The sequence below is a fragment of the Amia ocellicauda genome, chromosome 11 (genome assembly GCF_036373705.1).
Source record: "Amia ocellicauda isolate fAmiCal2 chromosome 11, fAmiCal2.hap1, whole genome shotgun sequence".
Classification (NCBI taxonomy): Eukaryota; Metazoa; Chordata; class Actinopteri; order Amiiformes; family Amiidae; genus Amia; species Amia ocellicauda.
The window spans coordinates 624,080-648,076 of NC_089860.1; the positions used below are offsets into that span (position 1 = coordinate 624,080).

Consider the following 23,997-nt stretch of genomic DNA (forward strand, 5'->3'; position numbering starts at 1 on the left):
ATTTGGTCGGGGTAGCTCCTCCAAAGCCTCCACCATTTCAAACAAATCGGGGTGAACTAGGGGGTGAGCCTCTATAAGCGCTACCGGTGGGAGGTGGTTATTTAGATCATTGACCATCTGTAACAGGTCGGGGTTCACCGGTAAGTCTGTTAATTCACATTCTATCGGTGGTAATTGGGGGTTATTTAAATCATTTATCATTTGTAATAGTTCCAGGTTCATTGGGACATCAGAGGAGTTCACAACAGGGCCGGGGATGTTCTCTCGGGAAGGTCTTTTTGGGGCCCTAGCTTGTTCATAATCCTTTAGTTTGTGAGTTCTTTTACCAAGTCAGGACATTTTTTAATTTATTTTTTATTTTTCCAACAACCCACAATAGTAAGGCGTTTTGTGTCTATTAAAACATTAAATACTGTACAATTCGTTAGTAAGGGTATTAATAAGGGTGTTTTGGCTCTCTATCACCAGGTTTTGCCCCACTAACACAAGTCTTTGATTTTGTAACAAAGTATGTAGCAACTCATGCCGACCTTCAGGAAGTAGCTCCGGGGGCTGGTGGCCTGGCTCAGCTTCAAAGGATGGTCGCTCCGGTAAATCTCGGTCGAAGGAGGCAGGGAGCGAGCGTATACTCATGGACGGAGACCAAGAAGGCCTTTGCGGTGACACCCTGGCCAAGCGCGGGGAACTGTTCCGCGTTTCTGTAGCCAAGAAATGGGTCTGGGGGAACGATGTTGAAACCAGGCCGTCGTTGGGTGGTGTGTCAGCCCTGACTGACGGCGACCCATGAGGTTGTTGGATGCCTGTATTTGTTCCGCCCGACAATGCGGCGGGCTGAATCTGGGGTGTTGAATTACCCCCAGAAGGCTGTGGCCTGAGTAGATGTTGGGGGGTCTCCAAGACCACCGTGGGGGATCCTCTCGGTGATCTCACCGGGGAAGATGTTTGATCCCACTTAGACGGGGTAATTGTTCTCAATAGCTCATCCACAGAATGACTATCCCAAGAGTCTTGGGAAGAATAAAAATATACATTACATTTACATCTTTAAACGGCGACAGAAATCAAACTTAAAACAACATGTCCAGGACATTCAAAACCTTTAGCTTTTTTAGACCTTTGAAAATAGCCTTAGACATTCACTACAACGCAATATTATTTACAGACAATATATTTATTAGGACTTGATAATAAATGTAAAACAGAGAAGCCGCTGTAAATAAACTGTTTCTTAAATGTTTCTTTAAAAACTGTAATATTGTTAATAAAACACACACACACACAACAACATTTCATTTTTAAACGAACCTTCCAAGTGTAAACGATTCCTGATCCCGGGACTTCCTGTTTCACAAACGTTTTCACGATCTGTTTAAATATTAAATACAATGAACACCTTCAAGCCTTTTCCTACAACCACTTTAAAACAGAAGTATAATAGCGGGAGATAAGTCAAACAACTTACTAAACCCTTTCGGACGGCTTTACTTCCTAACCAGACGGTACGGCAATCGGTCATTTCTAAACACATTCCCCAGAAACAAGCCTAGACCTGTCCGGACTTCTAAAGATCTTTCCCAGAACCCCCCGCCCTACAGGAAACGGTCACCCATCGCTTAAATATTAGCCCTCAACGGGCAAACAAAGCCCTTTTAAAAACATTAAAGTTTGAAAGATCTTACTTACCTCCACAGAATAATCGTTTCTTATTTTTTTCGGCTGGTTTAGCTTTTTGCACCGCTGTGAAGGTAAGAGACATGTTTAACCTTTAACCACACCGCTTTATAAAAAGCTTTATCCTCTTACAGGCTGCAGACATATACTCACAGCTATCAGATACCGGGGCTGACGGCCTTTCAGATTCTTGAAAGGTTACGGTTCTCGAAGGTAAAACGAAACAAGCCCTCGATGTGGAAGGCCTTTCGTTGTCTCGAACCACGTTTCTTAATACTGTTAGACAGGATAATTTTTTAAAATTAACAAAACTGGACTCAAACATCTTACAGAAACGTTATACAAACAAACAGGGGTTTAGTTCTTACCCGGTCGGCAGACAGTCTGTCTAGGGACAACCACTTCTCTTGGTCGATCCTCGGAGACATTAATCACAGGCCTTTCGATAGTTTCTGTGTAATTAAAGAGACCGGCATTAATATATATTAAAACGTTTTCATAACTCTAATGAGCCGCTTCAAAACCACACACACCCATACATAAGAACCCATGAGCGCAAACACAAAAATCTTACCGTCGTTGTTCCAGATGATCTCCTCAGCGTTGGGAATTAACTCCTGTTGACTGGCTGAAAAATAATTTTACAGAACTTAAAACAGATGTTATAGCCTTATTTACAATACATGCACACAACACGCTCTGAGTCAATGAAAATAATCTGAAGACTTGCCTAAAAACTCATTTAAATCGAAGTCGCTGATGTTGTTTCCGGACATTGTTGATCTTTAGTCTTAAATCGAAAGGTCAGTAAGAGTCTGTCGAGCTGAAGACCAGACCTTCATACTTATACTGATGGCCACATGCCGGATCTGCTTGTAAGGCATTGTTCTGGTCTGGCCTTTGTGCATCAAGACCTATAGTCAACAAACCACTAAGAATATTTCAGGCCTTTATAAGCGCTAAAAAACAACCTGAGCCAAGAAAATAACTATAAAGATCTAAAATAACTAGCGCTTTTACAGTGTTTTTTTTTTTTTTTTTAATAGCGATGCTTTGTTTGGTATTAAACAAGTCACAAACTACTCAGAACAGCGTTTATCCCCGCAAAAGAGATATTTGGGTTTATTTTACAAATCTTATAAATTATATAGGTTAAAAGTATTCTGAATGTTTTGATACCACATGCCATACGTACTGTTGTCTGAGCCCACCCCCGCCACCCATGGTGTGAGTGATTTAGCCTTGAGTGTTGTGATCTATTTAGCATTGAGTGATCAGTTGTTTTTATTTTTTAAACGATTCCTTATCATCAGGGATTGAGACTGCTAAAATACCTTAAAAGCATATCCTTATCTTAAGTCTAACTCTTATGAGCTTTAAGACCCTAGAATGTATTTAAGTAAAACGACTGAACACATTATGTGAGAGATAAAATATAACCACAGCTTTTTTTTTTTTTTTTTACAAAAACAATTAACCTATACACACAAACACCCACACACACACCCTCTTTTTTAATTTTATTTTTAATTAAATTTGAGGGGAGAGACAGAGCCAGATACAGTGTGGATAACATAAGTACCCTATGCAAAACAGGCATTGTTAGGACCTGGGATCATAACAGACAATAGAACTTGTTGATCTTATAAAATGATTGGGCGAGAGAGAGAGAGAGACAGACAGAGACAGTGTGAATATGATAAACGCACTATTCAAAACTGGCATTGTTAAGACCTGGGACCATTACAGACAACAGAACTTGTTGATCTTATAACGGTTTAGATTTACTAAACCATTACATGTATATTTAAAAAAGACCCCCAAACACTACAGGAAGAGCCGACCCATTCACACTCTACAGTTGACCAACAAGAACAACAAGAACAACAGGTTATGGGCGGCCTTGTTGTTCAGGGTTTTATGGGTGTACACTTTCTGACGGATATGACGTAGGAATAATTAAGGAAATAACTCTACCTAAAATCACGCCCCCCAATTATGACGTAGGAATATTAATAAGCTTAGGGCATACGTCATAAGAAAATAGGCCGCGCCCATAAAACCCTACTATCTACTCATAAGAGTAACAGCAATGTCGCCGATCCTGCTACGGTCGTATTGTAACAGCAACAACATGTATCGATTTTAAAACTGTCAGTTCCAGCGCCTCGCAAAGCTACCCTTCTGTGATCGTTTGTTCTCAAGGTCAGGATTTCTTGACACTCCGAGGAAGAGAAAACGATGGCCGGCCGCATTACAGGGACAGATAACAAAGCACTAGCACGCGTGCACCGCGGGTTGTTTCCGCCCGGTTTCGAACCAGGGACCTTTCGCGTGTGAGGCGAACGTGATAGCCACTACACTACGGAAACCGACCTGTCGTGGTGTTTCGAATGGCTCCCATCGAAGCCGGCTGGTAAAACGCGCACAGGCGTTTCCCGTGGGCCAGCCTGTGAGATAAAGGCTTCTATTTTCACTGACCTATTTTGCATTGCTCAAGGACACATCAGGACACTTTGGAAACTCTTTCAAAGGAAGAACGCCCTGAGCTATGACAAGACTTACACTTACCCCAACAAGGTGATGCTCACTGGCTTGTTCAAACAGCTGCTGCTCGTCTTGTGCCACCATCAGACAATCACAGAGCTATTGTGCCTTCTACACCTTACGGTAGCTTTACTTTAACAATAATAATGACGGCGACCTCGACGACAAAAAGAAAAACAAGAACAACAACAACAACAAGAACAATAACATCATCATCAGATTTTTATTAAAAGTGGCTACACCAGCGTTTACAATTTCAACCTGTCGACGGACGGACGCTCTGAGTGCACCGATTTCGGGATACTTCGGAAACTCTTTCAAAGGCAGGACGCCCTGCGATCAGACAGTGCGTGCACTTAGCCCAACAAGGTGATGCTGAATGGCTTGTTCAAACGGCTGGTGGTCTTCCTTCACCACCAGACTATCAGAGCTATTGTGCCTTCTACACCTTACGGTAGCAACAAATCTAACTACTGCTTTACTTTAACAATGATAATGACGGCGACCACGACGACAACAAGAACAACAACAACAACAACAAGAACAACAACATCATCATCATCATCATCATCAGATTTTAATTAAAAGTGGCTACACCAGCGTTTACAATTTCATCCTGTCGACGGACGGACGCTCTGAGTGCACCGATTTCGGGATACTTCGGAAACTCTTTCAAAGGCAGGACGCCCTGCGATCAGACAGTGCCTGCACTTAGCCCAACAAGGTGATGCTGAATGGCTTGTTCAAACGGCTGGTGGTCTTCCGTCACCACCAGACTATCAGAGCTATTTTGCGCCTTCAACTACATAAGAGTAACAGCAATGTCGCCGATCCTGCTACGGTCGTATTGTAACAGCAACAACATGTATCGATTTTAAAAGTGTCAGTTCCAGCGCCTCGCAAAGCTACCCTTCTTATATCGTTTGTTCTCAAGGTCAGGATTTCTTGCCACTCCGAGGAAGAGAAAACGACAGCCACCCTTGGGGCAGAGAGATGGGGGACGGGTTGTTTCCGCCCGGTTTCGAACCGGGGACCTTTCGCGTGTGAGGCAAACGTGATAGCCACTACACTACGGAAACCGACCCGTCCTGGTGTTTCGAATAACTCCTATCGAAGCCGGCTGGTAAAACGCACACAGGCGTTTCCCGTGGGCCAGCCTGTGAGATAAAGGTTTCTATTTTCACTGACCTATTTTGCATTGCTCAAGGGCACATCAGGACACTTTGGAAACTCTTTCAAAGGAAGAACGCCCTGAGCTATGACAAGACTTACACTTACCCCAACAAGGTGATGCTCAATGGCTTGTTCAAACAGCTGCTGCTTGTCTTGTGCCACCATCAGACAATCACAGAGCTATTGTGCCTTCTACACCTTACGGTAGCTTTACTTTAACAATAATAATGACGGCGACCACGACGACAACAAGAACAACAACAACAACAACAATAACATCATCATCAGATTTTAATTAAAAGTGACTACACCAGCATTTACAATTTCAACCTGTCGATTGACGGACGCTCTGAGTGCACCAATTTCGGGCACTCCAATGAAGAAAAGCCACCTACCGCCTCCGGGGAACCACGAGGGTAAGCAGGACGAAAAGGGCCGGCCCACAGCAGGCTGTTTCCGCCCGGTTTCAAACCGGGGACCTTTCGTGCGTTAGGCGAACATGATAACCGCTACACTTCGGAAACTGACACCGTCACCTCTTGCTTAGAACGGTTACCGTTGGAGACTGCTGGTAAAACCGACCCGTCCTGGCGTTTCGAATGGCTCCCATCGAAGCCGGCTGGTAAAACGCGCACAGGGGTTTCCCGTGGGCCAGCCTGTGAGATAAAGGTTTCTATTTTCACTGACCTATTTTGCATTGCTCAAGGGCACATCAGGACACTTTGGAAACTCTTTCAAAGGATGAACGCCCTGAGCTATGACAAGACTTACACTTACCCCAACAAGGTGATGCTCAATGGCTTGTTCAAACAGCTGCTGCTCGTCTTGTGCCACCATCAGACAATCACTGAGCTATTGTACCTTCTACACCTGACGGTAGCAACAAATCTAACTACTGCTTTACTTTAACAATAATAATGACGGCGACCACGACGACAACAAGAAAAACAAGAACAACAACAACAACAAGAACAAGAACAACAACATCATCATCATATTTTAATTAAAAGTGGCTACACCAGCGTTTACAATTTCAACCTGTCGACGGACGGACGCTCTGAGTGCACCGATTTCGGGACACTTAGGAAACTCTATCAAAGGCAGGTCGCCCTGCGCTCTGACAGTGCCTGCACTTAGCCCAACAAGGTGATGCTGAATGGCTTGTTCAAACGGCTGGAGGTCCTCCGTCACCACCAGACTATCAGAGCTATACTGCGCCTTCGACTACATAAGAGTAACAGCAATGTCGCTGATCCTGCTACGGTCGTATTGTAACAGCTACAACATGTATCGATTTTAAAAGTGTGAGTTCCAGCGCCTCGCAAAGCTACCCTTCTGCGATCGTTTGTTCTCAAGGTCAGGATTTCTTGCCACTCCGAGGAAGAGAAAACGACGGCCGGCCTTGGGGCAGAGAGATGGCGACGGGTAACATGGCACTGGCACGAGTGCACCGCAGGTTGTTTCCGCCCGGTTTCGAACCGGGGACTTTTCGCGTGTGAGGCAAACGTGATAGCCACTACACTACGGAAAACGACCCGTCCTGGCGTTTCGAATGGCTCCCATCGAAGCAGGCTGATAAAACACGCACAGGCGTTTCCCGTGGGCCAGCCTGTGAGATAAAGGTTTCTATTTTCACTGACCTATTTTGCATTGCTAAAGGGCACATCAGGACACTTTGGAAACTCTTTCAAAGGCAGGACGCCCTGCGCTCTGACAGTGCCTGCACTTAGCCCAACAAGGTGATGCTGAATGGCTTGTTCAAACGTCTGGTGGTCTTCCTTCACCACCAGACTATCAGAGCTATTGTGCCTTCTACACCTTACGGTAGCAACAAATCTAACTACTGCTTTACTTTAACAATAATAATGACGGCGACTACGACGACAACAAGAACAACAAGAACAACAACAACATCATCATCATCATCATCATCAGATTTTAATTAAAAGTGGCTACACCAGCGTTTACAATTTCAACCTGTCGACGGACGGACGCTCTGAGAGCACCGATTTCGGGCACTCCAATGAAGAAAAGCCACCCACCGCCTGCAGGGAACCACGAGGGCAAGCAGGACGAAAAGGGCCGGCCCAAAGCAGGCTGTTTCCGCCCGGTTTCGAACCGGGGACCTTTCGCGCGTTAGGCAAATGTGATAACCGCTACACTACAGAAACTGACAACGCCGCCTCTTGCTTCAAACGGTTACCGTTGGAACCTGCTGGTAAAACGGGCTCAGGCGTTTCAGGTCGGCTAGACTGTGAGATGGCGTCTGAAGTGCCGCGAAAGGATGCCATTTTCACAGACCTGTTTGGCATTGCTAAAGGGCACATCAGGACACTTCGGAAACTCTTTCAAAGGCAGGACGCCCTGCGCTCTGACAGTGCCTGCACTTAACCCAACAAGGTGATGCTGAATGGCTTGTTCAAACGGCTGGTGGTCTTCCGTCACCACCAGACTATGAGAGCTATACTGCGCCTTCAACTACATAAGAGTAGATAGTAGGGTTTTTTGGGCGCGGCCTATTTTGTTATGACGTATGCCCTAAGCTTATTAATATTCCTACGTCATAATTGGGGGGCGTGATTTTAGGTAGAGTTATTTCCTTAATTATTCCTACGTCATATCCGTCAGAAAGTGTGCACCCATAAAACCCTGAACAACAAGGCCACCCATAAATACCCCCACCCCTCTGAAGGCAACGCCCCGAAACTCTCCTCTCTATTTAAGAACCCGCGCTTCTTTTAGGCAATACCTCTTTAATTCTCAGCTTCTGAAACATCCCGCTTCTTCAACATGTCCAGCGACATCAACATGAAACCCCGCAAGAAACAATCCCGGGCAAGGGTTCCTGTACTCACCAATTTGAAGATTGAACGCTCCTGGGTGTTGTTCTGGGGGGCTCGACGGGGTTACCGCTTTAAAAGGGATCCCAGCTATGTTGGAGTGGAGCTTCTTGCTTTGGGAGAGAAGGAGGGTACGTTGGAACCTTTTGAGACGGTAATTGAATACTCTTATGAGGACTGGTTGAAGGTGATGGCCTGGAGAGATCTGGGGCTTGTGGATAAGACTCTAGAAGGCTTGCAAGAGGGTCCAAGAGAATGCGAAATGGAGTCTCCGACTCAGGGTTTTGAAAGGTGTGAATGGGAAAGCTTGCAGAACTACGACAGACGACGTGTGGGGTTTTGGAGGGGGGTCTGACGGCTCAGGGGCTACTCTCTTCTAAGAGGGCGGTGTGTCGTGACGTAGTGAAGAGATAGGATAAAAGGTGCAACAATTCATTCATGGTTTAAAATTAAAGAGAATGTCTTACCCGAAAGCTGCGGACGTCGACAGGCTCTACAGGCCTCTTCAAACCCGGGATCACCCCTGGTTCTATTCCCCAGATTTTGTATACACTCTGGAACCCTTTGACTGTGGTTACTCTCCAAGACCTCAGACCCCGGTCCCTCAGGACGAAACAACATGCGGTGCGATGGATGTCCAAATGAGTCTCGGGGATCCCCAGCCTCTGGAGCTCATGGAGGGCCTCGATTTTGCCGAACTGTCTACCGTCTGTGCGTCTCAGGAGGGGGTCAGTCCAATGGATGGAGAAACACCCCACAAACCACCAGGCGACCCAATGAGCATCGGACTGTCCCGGGGGCGTGATGAAGACGCAGGATTTATGCCCGGGGTATGTGACCAAGTAAGCAGAGTGGTTAAAAGCACCCTGGTGTATATTCTGAGTGCTCTCATCGACCGAGCTCTGAAAGAAGTCTGTCGGGGGTGTGAAGTGAATCACCCCAGTCAGTTGAGACACAGTTGTTTGTTTGAACCAGACCGTTACTATTTCCTGTTCTATTTCAACGTGTTTTACAGAAGACTGAACAAACCGTGGCTGAAACCGGCACTAATCAAGGCGCTCTCTTACTCCCACATACATGTCACTGTGGGACAAGTCCAGAAAATCATAGATGAGATTTTGCTGGAGCTGAAAAAGGAGCCGTTTATAATAGAGAAACTTGGGCAGCTGCTCAATGACCTGGATGAGCCGAGTAGAAAAACCGCTGGCAAGCTAAAAGCTTATTTCTTCCGTAAAGAAGTTAAAGCTGGGGGCAGCGACGAAGAATTCGACATCTACGCCACTGATTCAGACTCTGACCTGAACTAAGGGACTTTGAACATGGGGAATGTTCTGGACTGCTTCTGCAACTGGTTCTGTCATCAACACTCTGCAGCTAACCTGAGAGCGCTATTACACCATGTGCTTGACAGAAAAGTAGCCAACGCGAGCCTTTTCTCTACAGATTTAACCATCGATGAGGATCAACTTTCAAACCTGGAAAAGTGAATGGCTGCTGTAACAAAGACCGGGGGGTACGAACACTGGGATGAAGGGCTCAAGGGGGCCAAGAATGATATTAGGCCATTTCATCAACATCTGTATGACCTTTTACTGAGCCTGTTTAATACACCTCTGTTTAATTTTAAAATAGGTCATAATGTTGTTTTATTTACATATGTAACTGAGGTGTGTGCCTACAAGATAAAGAAACAGGTATATTTGTTGATATAGATCAAGTAACCAATCATCTGATTTCATTTTGTCTGGACCGTAGAAAAAATTGTTGTGTATGTTATACTTTTCTCAAATGTCTTAAAAGGGGTATCTGCTCTCCTGAAGTTGAATAAAAAACCTTGTATAAAAACTTTGCGCATAGTGTGGGTCTGTGTGGTTATTTGACAGAATGACTCGGCAAGCTCCCCAAATGCAGGAACTATACTACAACCCAGCCAAGATTGGGGGTTTGGCGGGTAAGAAGGGTTTTCAAAGAGGACTCGCTGAGGCCGGAGTGAAGGTTAATGATGTGGTTGTTTCAGAATGGTTACGGGAACAAGACGCCTATACCTTACATAAACCTCTCAGGATTAACTTTAAAAGAAACCGCGTATATGCAACTGACATAGACTCACAATGGCAAATGGATCTAGTCGATATGTCAAATTTATCAAAACATAACAATGGTCACAAATTGATGTTGATGTGTATCGATGTGTTATCAAAATATGCCTGGGCTCGCATTCTACATAATAAAACAGGTCGGGCGGTGACAAGGGCCTTTGAGGATATATTGTCCCAGGGTCGATGTCCTAAAAAACTGCAGACTGATAAAGGAAAAGAGTTTCTCAACAGAGAATTTCAGAATCTACTGAAGAGACACAAAATACATCATTTCACCACCGGTAATGAGCTTAGGGCATCGGTAGTGGAGAGGTTTAACCGCACCATAAAGACCAAAATGTGGAGATATTTTACAGCGGTCAACACGTTCAAGTATTTTGATAAAGTTCAGGATTTTATCGATGCTTACAACCAAGGGTATCACACCAGTATTAAAATGAAGCCTATAGATGTTGATCAAAGTAATTCTTTTAAGGTCTATAAAAAATTATACGGACCATTTATTAAGAAGGGAAAAACTACTTATAAGTTCAACATCGGTGATGTGGTTCGCGTTTCAAAGCTAAGGAGTACTTTTGCCAAAGGTTATGAAGAAACATTTTCTGACGAATATTTTACAGTTACCGAACAGTTGGCTAGAGACCCACCCGTGTACCGGTTAAAAGACTATGACGGGGAGGATATAGAAGGAACGTTTTACGAAGCCGAGTTACAAAAAATTATTGTGGGTAAAGACAGTGTATACAGAGTTGAAAAGATATTAGCTGAAAAAACCCAGAACCGGAAAAAATATGTGTTGATGAAATGGCTTGGATGGCCTGAAAAGTTCAATAGTTGGGTCCCGGAACAACAGGTTTGCGATATTCAATCCTTATAACAACTTGCCCGCGGGTGTGTTGTGGGCATTACTTTCGATACTCAAGATGGAATCAGGAGGCTTCTACGTGACTCTACCCAGTAACGCCTCTCTCGATATATACCCTAAAAATGAAATATCCAGTTACACGGTACAATTTGGAAAATCTATAGATCTAAGGGGGTCGTGGGAAGTGGGGTTGGCGGAAATACAGTATCCTTACACTTGGGCTGTATTACAAGATAAGGATGCCACCTTCGCCATTTTTGATGATGTTAAAAAGAGTCAATGGACATTCACGATACAAGGAGGTTATTATGACAATGTGGATAAAATATTAGATGAGATGCATAAACAGTTCTCAGAAGGCACCCCCAACATCAAGCTATATTACAACCCTATTAAAAACAGAGTGTACAAGGTGTCAAAACCAGGTATTAGCATTCAAACCAGCGGCCAACTGGGGCGTATATTTGGGATCTATTCTGACACAGAGAGCAGGTTCTCAGAAGTGGTGGGGCGGCTTTTACACTCTTTATGTGTATACGGATATCATAACCCACCAGAGGGTCGGGGATAGTTATGTCCCCCTTTTGAGAAATGTACTTATTAAAGGTAAAAGCAATGACATGGTCACAATTACTTATGACAAGCCACACTACGTACCAGTCTCAAAGACCCAATTTGACAACATCACGATCGAAGTAAAATCGGATCAGAATATCAACGTACCCTTCCGCTTCAGTAAAGTTATTGTCAAACTACATTTTCGACCCCTGAAACAGTTTGTACATTATTAAAATGGCTACCTCGAGGGGTTATGTAGATCCTAGCGCCTATGTGGATTATTACAAGATGCAAGCCGGGAACGGCTTGCCCGGTTTTGTAGGAGCCCCCACAATGTATGGCGCCGGTCTAGGAGGACTCTTTCATGGTCTCTTTAGAATGGCCGTACCCCTGCTTAAGAGAGGCTTTGCTATAGCCAGACCCCACTTGAAATCAGCGGCTAAAAATATTGTTAGTGACGTGTTCACCAATGTTATGAACCGGGCAGCTAGCCATGAGCATCAGGAGGGTTCGGGTCTCATGGTAATGGCGAGGAGGGGGGGTAAAAGAAGAAACAGCATGTGTCCACCAGGGCGACGAAGATCCGTGGCTAACAAAAAACGAAGAATCTCTCATTCTCCAACATATCGTGGAAACACTCGGAGAAGGAAGCAGCACAAGAAAAAACCTGCAAAAAGAAAGTCTCAAAGAAAGAAAAATAGAGCCTCAGGATACATCTTTTAAACATGTCTTTTGTCCACAGTCTATCGGAAGAATGCGTCAAATCAGAACTGGATCTGTTTACAGTTCCATACACTCAAACGAGTATAGATAAGATCATATATGTAGAGATTCCCCCTCTTTCTGCAATTTCAGACACGGCCCCTCTGGAGTTTTTTATAGCTGGCAATGGCGAGGATTATATTGATTTGAATAACACATTTATTTTAATGAACTGTAAAGTGACTGATTAGGATGGCGATGCAGTCGAGAAGACGGCCAACGCTGGGGTCATCAATTTTCACAGGTGGATGTGACCCTGGGAGATCGGCTCATTAGTCAAAGCAGCAATACTTACCCCTATAGAGCCATGATGGAGTGTATCCTTAATTATAATGAGGAGACCCTAAGCAAACAGTTCAGCCTTTCGTCAAAGACATCCCGGAAGCTATGGACGACAAGGATCCAGAGGGACTCAATAAGGGTTTGCAAAAAAGAACGGCCTCTTCAACAGAAGGGAGGACCTTTGAGCTAATGGGGCATATCCATGCAGACATATTTTTCCAAGAAAAACTCATGCTCAACGGGGTAGACATTAAAATTAAAATGATCCGTAGTAAAAGTGCTTTTTGTCTGATGACCCCTGATACTGAACAATATAAACTGACCATATTATCGGCCTCGCTGTTTGTGAAAAAAGTGTCCGTCTCCCCGGCGGTTAAACTAGGATACGCGCAGGCGTTAATGACGGCAAACGCCAAGTACCCGATCGAAAGAGTCTATATGAAAGTCCACAGTATCCCCGCAGTGACACGGGTGATGAACCAGGAAAATCTGTTTCTAGGACAGCTCCCAAAACAGGTTATTATAGGTCTCGTGGATAATGATGCATTTACCGGGGTTTACAACAAGAACCCCTTTAACTTTAAACATTATAACGCGGAATTTATAGCGTTGTACGTCGATGGTGTGCAGGTTCCATCCAGACCTTTTCAACCTGACTTTGAAAACGGCAATGCGGTTCGTGAATATTACAGTCTAGTACTGGCTACGGGTCGCCATCTCAAGGATCAAACTCTGCTGATCGATCGCCGGGAATACTGCAGCGGTTACACCCTGTACGGTTTCAACCTGACCCCTGACGAAGAGTGTGGACAACATATTTCACTGATGATGACGGGCAATATGCGTTTGGAGATGCGTTTCAAGCAGCCTCTACCACACACTGTAAATATGGTCGTGTATGCTGTGTTTGACAACATTATTGAGGTGAATCAGAGGAGAAACGTTCCGTATGATTATTATTAAAATGAACACCAGAGAGCTCAACCACATCATGAATGCCCTGGCCGGCTCACGGAAACTGTTTCAAGGAGTCTACGCCTGCGATCAGCTGCCTAAATTTAAGATCAAGAATTTACCTGCAATGTACATAATCAACACACACCCTAAAAATATGCCCGGAGAACATTGGCTGGCTATTTATCTAAGGGAGGACCACCGTGGTGAATTTTTTGATTCCTATGCAAACCCCCCGGATTTCAGACCTTTCCCTCGGAAGATCAATAACTTTCTGCTCAACAACTGTCAAGAAACCATTTACAGCGGTCGTCAAGTACAAAGTCTTCAGACCTTCACTTGTGGTCAGCACTGTGTGTTTTTCTTATATCATAGATCTAAAGGAAGGTCATACCCCGATATTATGGCCTTGTACAGTGAGGATTTAGGCCAAAATGATAAAAAAGTGGCAGAGTTTGTCAGGACACTGTGGACCCCCCCTTATAACACAATGACTTACAACCCTAGCCAGCCATGTATACAGATGGGGTGTTCTTGTGAGGATTTTAAAAGATGTCATGCATGTTAAGGTGAAAAAATAATGAAAACAGCCTTTGAATCATTAGTTTTGTTTTTATTCAACACAATTCTTATACAAAGCAGAGGTTATGTTATAAATAAATGTACAACATTTGAAAATAAAAAAAATAAAAAATAAAATTGTTTGTCGGGTCATTATTTACAGGGGAGACAAATAAAAACATGAGATTAATAAGCTTCCCAACGATGGATAGATCCTGAGGATGGTCGCTCAGCACGGTCAGAGTAATGAGATATCGGAGTCAGATCAGGCTCCACCTCTTTACACAGACAGATTTTTTGTCGCGTTACCTGGTTAGGAACTGTGGATTGGGGCATGTTCAGACAGGCCATCGCCTGTAGGAAAGCATTCCAGCCTACAGGTCGGCGACTATCGGGTACCTTATTAGTGCTAGTGACACTCTTCAACAAATCAAACATGTGTGAACCTTTGATCAGTTGTCCTTTAAAAACAAATTCACCCTGTTCATTCCAAGCCGTTACCCGCGGTTTCTGAACCATTTTGTGCAGGATATATTGTGCATGTCTTTTGCTTCTGGCCGGCATGTTTCTCAAAACATCCGTTACAACATCTCCCTCTGAACTCTCAACAGGTTCGGTCACCGCAACATCTTTATCAACCGTACCCCCCGCATCAGCCCCAGAACCATTTTCTTGAGAGGCCATGGTTAAAGTTAAAATGTTTTGATCTTTTTCACCCTGTCTAACCAGACGGAGGTAGCGCTGTAACGTGTTGGTATACAACTGGGCTTTGGAATACTGATTTAAATCGGCCCTGGCCTGTATAGCTTTCATTTCAGAGTCCAGGTTGTTTTCGGCCGTTTGTCTAATGGGCTCTGGCCCGACAACATTTTTTCTCAGTTTCTCAAGCTGCTCCTGAGGGATCAAGAACATTTTCTGAGCATATTCCATTATTAACCCACTCTGGAAGCTAGAAGACTGGTTAGGAAAGGCACGGATTGGCTCAACAGCGGTCCTATAAAACCCCCGGTTTGATTAATCTTCTTTCTTTTTCTTTTAATAGAATACTTCTTATTAGCGATGATCTTGATAACCGCTTTTTGTTTTTTGAGTTTAGAATGTTGAGAAGGGGTTAGGGGTATATTACCGCGTAAGATGTTAAAAGCTATTTCACACAGGGTCTCGATCAAATCCGAGGGGGCCCCTGCCAGCACAGCTTTCCTATGGCGCGGGCTCCCCTCAAATAACATTTGCAAAAGCGGCAGATTTCTTTTAATCCGAACAGACATTCTTATTTATTTCCTTTTCTTTAGCACATACACTGCCGGCCAATCGGGCGGGCACAAACCTGTTCTGAGGCGAAAGTCTTCTGGGGTTTGTGCTTTTAAGTCCGCAATCAAGTACCCGTAGGGTTTTTTGGTGGCATCCTCAAATGCCTCCAAAAAGAACTTGGTCTGGTTAGGGTACATTTGACGAGCCAAGACGGTGACCTGTAGTTTATCTCTGGGGTTTTTAAAAAGAATTATATAATTGGCATTTAAATTAATAGTGCGGCTTTTTTTACCTTGAAAAAATAGATTTTGAACTAAATAAATAATACTTAAATTCCTATGATGAGTGTACTTTGTGAAAGCTTTTTCCACTTCACTGTTGTCACCGGCCTGCTCCATCAGGTCATCAAGGATCACTAGATTAGTTTGACCGGGCGGGAACAAGTCATCGTCACACAACGAGGCGGGGAGACCTTGCACAAATTTCAGATTATTTTTTTTCGAAGCCAAATCATCGTAGAGAGGTTGCCAGCAAGTGAAACACCACACTATGTTGTCAAGAGCTTGGGACACGGTTGCGTCCACATCTTCTATGATGTTCTTTATAAGATAGCTCTTCCCCGAATTGGAGGGACCGGCTATAATACAGGAGAAAGGGTGTTGAAGTTTGTTTTCAAAACCACCGCTAATATCCATAAGGCAGAGTGGTATAATCAGTCTTCAACACTCTTTTATTGTACACCACCCTGAACCGTTTGTTTAGTGATCTATTTTCCAACGTGTACCCCTTTTTATTGCGATAGATCTGATTTCCGGCTGTAATAATCTCACGAGGAGGCGCGTCTTTCTCGGTTACAAAACTTTCTACCAGGGTCGTCAGAGACTTGATGTTAATGAGCTTGTTGTTACAATGGTTCAGAGTGAAACCCTTAACTTTCATACAGGTCTTACCCGCAGCCGTTCTGTATGCGTAAGTCTTAGGACCCCCTGAAACAAACTCCACTATGTGGTCCTGAGGATCTAGTTCGCTCGTTAACTCCCCAAGGTAGTCCCCGAGGGGAGGGACCCAATCCCCTGGCCTGGTGACAAAGATTACAGAGTCAGTATCATGATAGAGCGTGCGTTCCTGCAACTGATCCATTAAGTTGTACAGTTCAAGCCGGGCGTAAGCCGTGGTAAAAACCGCTATGAAAACATTAACGTTCCCCTGTTTGGTGGGGAAATCTTTAGGGGCCCTCCACTGGACCTGTGCCACATGGTCATTTAAGAATTGAAAGTGTGATACTGCATGTTGTTTGGAAAACATAAATTCTATAAACTGTTCAGGGGTTTTAATCAAGGTTGTGTTTAGACGGTAATTTCTTTCCCCAAACTTACCCCACAGACTGTTTAAAATCAGTTTGGACATTTGTCTCTTGGCGGGGTTTACAGTTATGTTCCCCAGCTCTAGACGGATCCCTTCCTTTTCAAAATATTGCTGAACGTATCGCTCTTTGGCCGCGGAGACAACACACCATGAGGGATAGCCCGATGCCTCCTGTTTCCCTTTCAGATGGGTCATAATGTAATCAGCAAAAAGAGTATCAGATTTTTCAGAAAAATGCCAAACCTCATACACCTTACCGACTCTGTAACCTTTCTCCACCGCCTTGTCAAGCTCAATGCTACACCAGACACCCGTCAGCGCTCTCTCTTCATCACTGTGCAGACAAGAGGTAGTTTTATTTTCAGTTTCCACACACGTTCTACACAGAGGGAACATCAATTTTCCCGAACACCTGTAAGGCAACACGGGTAAGAACAGCTCGCGAGGAGGGTACATGGTGACTTTGATCAAACCAAAGTAATGTCCGATTTCGAGAAAGTCACGATAAACAATGGTTGGACGCCCCACCGGGTACATTTTGGTCTTGTTGACATAAGGGTACAGACTGGTGAAATCATAGTAATCTACTCTCTCACCCTCCTTTACCTCATAATGTAAACAGAGGGCGTTGGTACGACCCCCAAATAACGCATCCCGGGGCTCAAGACGTTCAGGAAAGTCCAAGGTTTCCATAAACCGTTGTACCCCCGCATCCTGTTGCTTCAGGGTCGTCCACTCGTGTTCCCAAATCACCAGCACGTTCAAACCATAGGTGTTTTTTAAAGTTTCAATTCGTTCCTGGAAATCATAGTACATATCACTGCAGAGTTTTTGTGTTACGGGGTTAAAGGTGTTTGGGTCGAAGCACTGAGGACAGCCATGCTAAATACAACCTGCAAACTCATAAGCGGTACGCCGCCCGGACACGTCGCTAAAACCGTCTAAGTAGTAAGGCCCCATTTTGACTTCCCCTTGATTTAAAGCATGTCTGATGAAGATGTTATCCCGGGCACTCAGGTATTCCAGCCACTGTATGGAGACAGTCGAAAAGTTCTTTTGTCTAGCACGATAGTTGTCAGAAGTGGTGACCGCTATAGTGTTTTTCTGCAAGAAATTGGACCGATACATTTTCATGCAGAGAGACGCTATGGTCACACTTTGCAAAGGGTCGAGACCCGATGTGTTGATAACCTCGGCGCGGAAACGCACACAGGCTTCTTTAAGGATCACCACATCATTTTTACAATAAGCAGCCATCTCTTCTCGGTCATCAAAAACACCTCCCTTAACCGTATTGTACCATTTAAAGAATTCCTCCCTCTCATGAGACATCATAGTATCAACCCCATAATAAGTGGCGGGCAGGTAGGACCCTCGATAATTTTGAGTGTCCATAGTATTAAAAAAATGGCAGAACCAACCTTTCTTCTGAGCCTCAAAACCCAGAGCCTTAGGCAAAGCGCTCAATTTCATGGGGATGAAATTTAACAAGTCTATGTAACGTTAGTTGAAAGCTTCGTCGGTGAAACACATGATCTTGCTACCCTGAGCTATTATTTTTGGGGTCACCCCATTTTCCACCAGATACTTCATCAAAATGTAAGAATCATAACCCTTAGCATTGTGGGCAATAAATGTGTAATTGAGGTATTTTGGACCGCGATACCGCGTAAAGAAATCCCTGACACAACTCTCACCGCTAGCTGACCACTCACGATCCAACATGTCAATACAGAGTATATAATTAGCAACGTGGACCCCGTTTTCTTGCCGGCATTCAAAAGCAAAAAAGACATACCGGTTGTGCGGCGGCTCCTTTTTAACCGGCTGAATAAAGCACTGGTGTTCGGACCCCGGGGTTAAATCAGCATTACAGATCCTGCATCTCGGCTCCAGACATTTGTGTGGTTTAACCTCATGAAAACGGTACTGGAGGCAACACTGCGGGCAATATTTAGTTTGATCACAATAACTCAGTTTTTTAACCCCCTCAGTAGCGGCCCTCTGTACCTTATGCTCGGAAAAACAGAACGCTGAGAGACAAATCCTTAAGCAATCTTTACATCGGATGGTAGGGGCCAAACCCTTACGACATTGCGGATTGAAACAGACGTTACAGTAACCGTCACATCGGTGCTTAAGCTTATCATTGAAGGCCTTATAATACCAATGACAAACATACGAACAACCCAAAAAAGCCGTCAAACTCTTTATTCCAAAGTAATGACTATCACTTAGGAAGAGAAACAGTGTCTGTGTATGGGTTTCAGGATGTGTCTGAAATTTCACAAATACTTCCTTTACCTCACAACGGTACCACACAACAATTTTTAAAGACAACAACTCCTCAAACTTGGTGATGTCTGAAAAGGCAACCATCTGTTGAGAGTTTAAGCCGGCCCTCTGATGAAGCATTAAAGCTTCTTGCAGAGCTTGGGGTTCAGGCATGTCGGGGGTGAGTAGTTTTATTAAACTGTAAGCAAAACAGAGCTTATTGTCCCCACTGGAACTCACCACTAATTGCCTGAGCTTGGTCCTAATTATGTCGTTCTTCAAGCATTTCGACAGTCTTCTAAGCGCCCCACCCTCAGGGTTACGAACCACATTCATTACCAGAGACAGACTTTCATCAGCTATGATGGCTGCGTTACTTTGCAATAACGCTTCGATTTTAGCCAGACGTCTAAATTATCTCCACTCAGCATTACAGATAGGTTGCTAAACAAATCATCCCCTCTGAGTTCTAACTGTACAACATCTCGAGGTCTGACCCTTTCAGCAACCTGTTCAAGCATTTTCTGCAAGGCCTCGTGTATGTTGACAAATATTTCTGCATAATTGTCACAATTTAAAAGTTCTGCAAAATTAAAACGCTGAATCATTTCAAAATTGTTATAGGCCGGTCTATCTATAATCACGGGATCACTGGTACTCTTGGACACATCATCATTTTGAACAAAGCCTTCACCCCCTACATTCTCACAGAGCATGACCTCCACAGCCTTATCAGTCTCAGAACCCTCCACATTCCGAACACCCCCACTGCTGACATCTACAAAACCCCCTTTTTGAGGAGGCTCATTTAAAGCCTGTAAAAGTCCTTCAAAGATATCCAACCGGTTAATGTCAAGACCCTCCTCTATAGTGATGGCTGCTTCTGCCGCCATCCTGTGTTCTAATTGTCTCAAATCATTTATAATAGGGGCAGAATTTGGTCGGGGTAGCTCCTCCAAAGCCTCCACCATTTCAAACAAATCGGGGTGAACTAGGGGGTGAACCTCTATAAGCGCTACCGGTGGGAGGTGGTTATTTAGATCATTGACCATCTGTAACAGGTCGGGGTTCACCGGTAAGTCTGTTAATTCACATTCTATTGGTGGTAATTGGGGGTTATTTAAATCATTTATCATTTGTAATAGTTCCAGGTTCATTGGGACATCAGAGGAGTTCACAACAGGGCCGGGGATGTTCTCTCGGGAAGGTCTTTTTGGGGCCCTAGCTTGTTCATAATCCTTTAGTTTGTGAGTTCTTTTACCAAGTCAGGACATTTTTTAATTTATTTTTTATTTTTCCAACAACCCACAATAGTAAGGCGTTTTGTGTCTATTAAAACATTAAATACGGTACAATTCGTTAGTAAGGGTATTAATAAGGGTGTTTTGGCTCTCTATCACCAGGTTTTGCCCCACTAACACAAGTCTTTGATTTTGTAACAAAGTATGTAGCAACTCATGCCGACCTTCAGGATGTAGCTCCGGGGGCTGGTGGCCTGGCTCAGCTTCAAAGGATGGTCGCTCCGGTAAATCTCGGTCGAAGGAGGCAGGGAGCGAGCGTATACTCATGGACGGAGACCAAGAAGGCCTTTGCGGTGACACCCTGGCCAAGCGCGGGGTACTGTTCCGCGTTTCTGTAGCCAAGAAACGGGTCTGGGGGGACGATGTTGAAACCAGGCCGTCGTTGGGTGGTGTGTCAGCCCTGACTGACGGCGACCCCTGAGGTTGTTGGATGCCTGTATTTGTTCCGCCTGACAATGCGGCAGGCTGAATCTGGGGTGTTGAATTACTCCCAGAAGGCTGTGGCCTGAGTAGATGTTGGGGGGTCTCCAAGACCACCGTGGGGGATCCTCTCGGTGATCTCACCGGGGAAGATGTTTGATCCCACTTAGACGGGGTAATTGTCCTCAATAGCTCATTCACAGAATGACTATCCCAAGAGTCTTGGGAAGAATAAAAATATACATTACATTTACATCTTTAAACGGCGACAGAAATCAAACTTAAAACAACATGTCCAGGACATTCAAAACCTTTAGCTTTTTTAGACCTTTGAAAATAGCCTTAGACATTCACTACAACGCCTTATTATTTACAGACAATATATTTATTAGGACTTGATAATAAATGTAAAACAGAGAAGCCGCTGTAAATAAACTGTTTCTTAAATGTTTCTTTAAAAACTGTAATATTGTTAATAAAACACACACACACACAACAACATTTCATTTTTAAACGAACCTTCCAAGTGTAAACGCTTCCTGATCCCGGGACTTCCTGTTTCACAAACGTTTTCACGATCTGTTTAAATATTAAATACAATGAACACCTTCAAGACTTTTCCTACAACCACTTTAAAACAGAAGTATAATAGCGGGATATAAGCCAAACAACTTACTAAACCCTTTCGGACGGCTTTACTTCCTAACCAGACGGTACAGCAATCGGTCATTTCTAAACACGTTCCCCAGAAACAAGCCTAGACCTGTCCGGACTTCTAAAGATCTTTCCCAGAACCCCCCGCCCTACAGGAAACGGTCACCCATCGCTTAAATATTAGCCCTCAACGGGCAAACAAAGCTCTTTTAAAAACATTAAAGTTTGAAAGATCTTACTTACCTCCACAGAATAATCGTTTCTTATGTTTTTCGGCTGGTTTAGCTTTTTGCACCGCTGTGAAGGTAAGAGACATGTTTAACCTTTAACCACACCGCTTTATAAAAAGCTTTAACCTCTTACAGGCTGCAGATATATACTCACAGCTATCAGATACCGGGGCTGACGGCCTTTCAGATTCTTGAAAGGTTACGGTTCTCGAAGGTAAAACGAAACAAGCCCTCGATGTGGAAGGCCTTTCGTTGTCTCGAACCACGTTTCTTAATACTGTTAGACAGGATAATTTTTTTAAATTAACAAAACTGGACTCAAACATCTTACAGAAACGTTATACAAACAAACAGGGGTTTAGTTCTTACCCGGTCGGCAGACAGCCTGTCTAGGGACAACCACTTCTCTTGGTCGATCCTCGGAGACATTAATCACAGGCCTTTCGATAGTTTCTGTGTAATTAAAGAGACCGGCATTATTATATATTAAAACGTTTTCATAACTCTAATGAGCCGCTTCAAAACCACACACACCCATACATAAGAACCCATGAGCGCAAACACAAAAATCTTACCGTCGTTGTTCCAGATGATCTCCTCAGCGTTGGGAATTAACTCCTGTTGACTGGCTGAAAAATAATTTTACAGAACTTAAAACAGATGTTATAGCCTTATTTACAATACATGCACACAACACGCTCTGAGTCAATGAAAATAATCTGAAGACTTGCCTAAAAACTCGTTTAAATCGAATCGCTGATGTTGTTTCCGGACATTGTTGATCTTTAGTCTTAAATCGAAAGGTCAGTGTGAGTCTGTCGAGCTGAAGACCAGACCTTCATACTTATACTGATGGCCACATGCCGGATCTGCTTGTAAGGCATTGTTCTGGTCTGGCCTTTGTGCCACCCTGTTACCAATTAACATATCAAAACCAACCAATAAAATGACACTGCATCAAATTTCAAATAGAAACCAAGATGGAGACGATCTCTCTCCTCTCTACTCTAAACTTTTATTAGAACCTTTTGGTCTCTCAAAAAAACATTTTTAAGCATCAAGACCTATAGTCAACAACCACTAAGAATATTTCAGGCCTTTATAAGCGCTAAAAAACAACCTGAGCCTAGAAAATAACTATAAAGATCAAAAATAACTAGCGCTTTTACAGTGATTTTTTTATTTATTTTTTATAGCGATGCTTTGTTTGGTATTAAACAAGTCACAAACTACTCAGAACAGCGTTTATCCCCGCAAAAGAGATATTTGGGTTTATTTTACAAAGCTTATAAATTATATAGGTTAAAAGTATTCTGAATGTTTTGATATCACACGCCATACCTACTGTTGTCTTCTACACCTTACGGTAGCAACAAATCTAACTACTGCTTTACTTTAACAATAATAATGACGGCGACCACGATGACAACAAGAACAACAACAACAACATCATCATCATCATCATCATCAGATTTTAATTAAAAGTGGCTACACCAGCGTTTACAATTTCAACCTGTCGACGGACGGACGCTCTGAGAGCACCGATTTCGGGCACTCCAATGAAGAAAAGACACCCACCGCCTCCGGGGAACCACGAGGGCAAGCAGGACGAAAAGGGCCGGCCCAAAGCAGGCTGTTTCCACCCGGTTTCGAACCGGGGACCTTTCGCGCGTTAGGCAAATGTGATAACCGCTACACTACAGAAACTGACAACGCCGCCTCTTGCTTCAAACGGTTACCGTTGGAGCCTGCTGGTAAAACAGGCTCAGGCGTTTCAGGTCGGCTAGACTGTGAGATGGCGTCTGAAGTGCCGCGAAAGGATGCCATTTTCACAGACCTGTTTGGCATTGCTTAAGGGCACATCAGGACACTTCGGAAACTCTTTCAAAGGCAGGACGCCCTGCGCTCTGACAGTGCCTGCACTTAACCCAACAAGGTGATGCTGAATGGCTTGTTCAAACGGCTGGTGGTCTTCCGTCACCACCAGACTATGAGAGCTATACTGCGCCTTCAACTACATAAGAGTAGATAGTAGGGTTTTTTGGGCGCGGCCTATTTTGTTATGACGTATGCCCTAAGCTTATTAATATTCCTACGTCATAATTGGGGGGCGTGATTTTAGGTAGAGTTATTTCCTTAATTATTCCTACGTCATATCCGTCAGAAAGTGTGCACCCATAAAACCCTGAA

At 43.9% G+C, this 23,997-nt stretch overlaps 4 non-coding genes across 4 annotated transcripts; all 4 read right to left on the reverse strand.

The window, feature by feature from the left end:
* Nucleotides 1-3,970: 3,970 nt before the first annotated feature.
* Nucleotides 3,971-4,043, reverse strand: trnav-cac (transfer RNA valine (anticodon CAC)). Its single transcript has one exon. It is a non-coding gene; the product is annotated as a tRNA-Val (tRNA).
* A 1,181-nt stretch (nucleotides 4,044-5,224) lies between these two features.
* trnav-cac (transfer RNA valine (anticodon CAC)) lies at nucleotides 5,225-5,297 on the reverse strand. The gene has a single exon. It is a non-coding gene; the product is annotated as a tRNA-Val (tRNA).
* Nucleotides 5,298-7,489: 2,192 nt separating this feature from the next.
* Nucleotides 7,490-7,562, reverse strand: trnav-aac (transfer RNA valine (anticodon AAC)). The gene has a single exon. It is a non-coding gene; the product is annotated as a tRNA-Val (tRNA).
* Nucleotides 7,563-23,441: 15,879 nt separating this feature from the next.
* Nucleotides 23,442-23,514, reverse strand: trnav-aac (transfer RNA valine (anticodon AAC)). Its single transcript has one exon. It is a non-coding gene; the product is annotated as a tRNA-Val (tRNA).
* Between the last annotated feature and the right edge of the window lie 483 nt (nucleotides 23,515-23,997).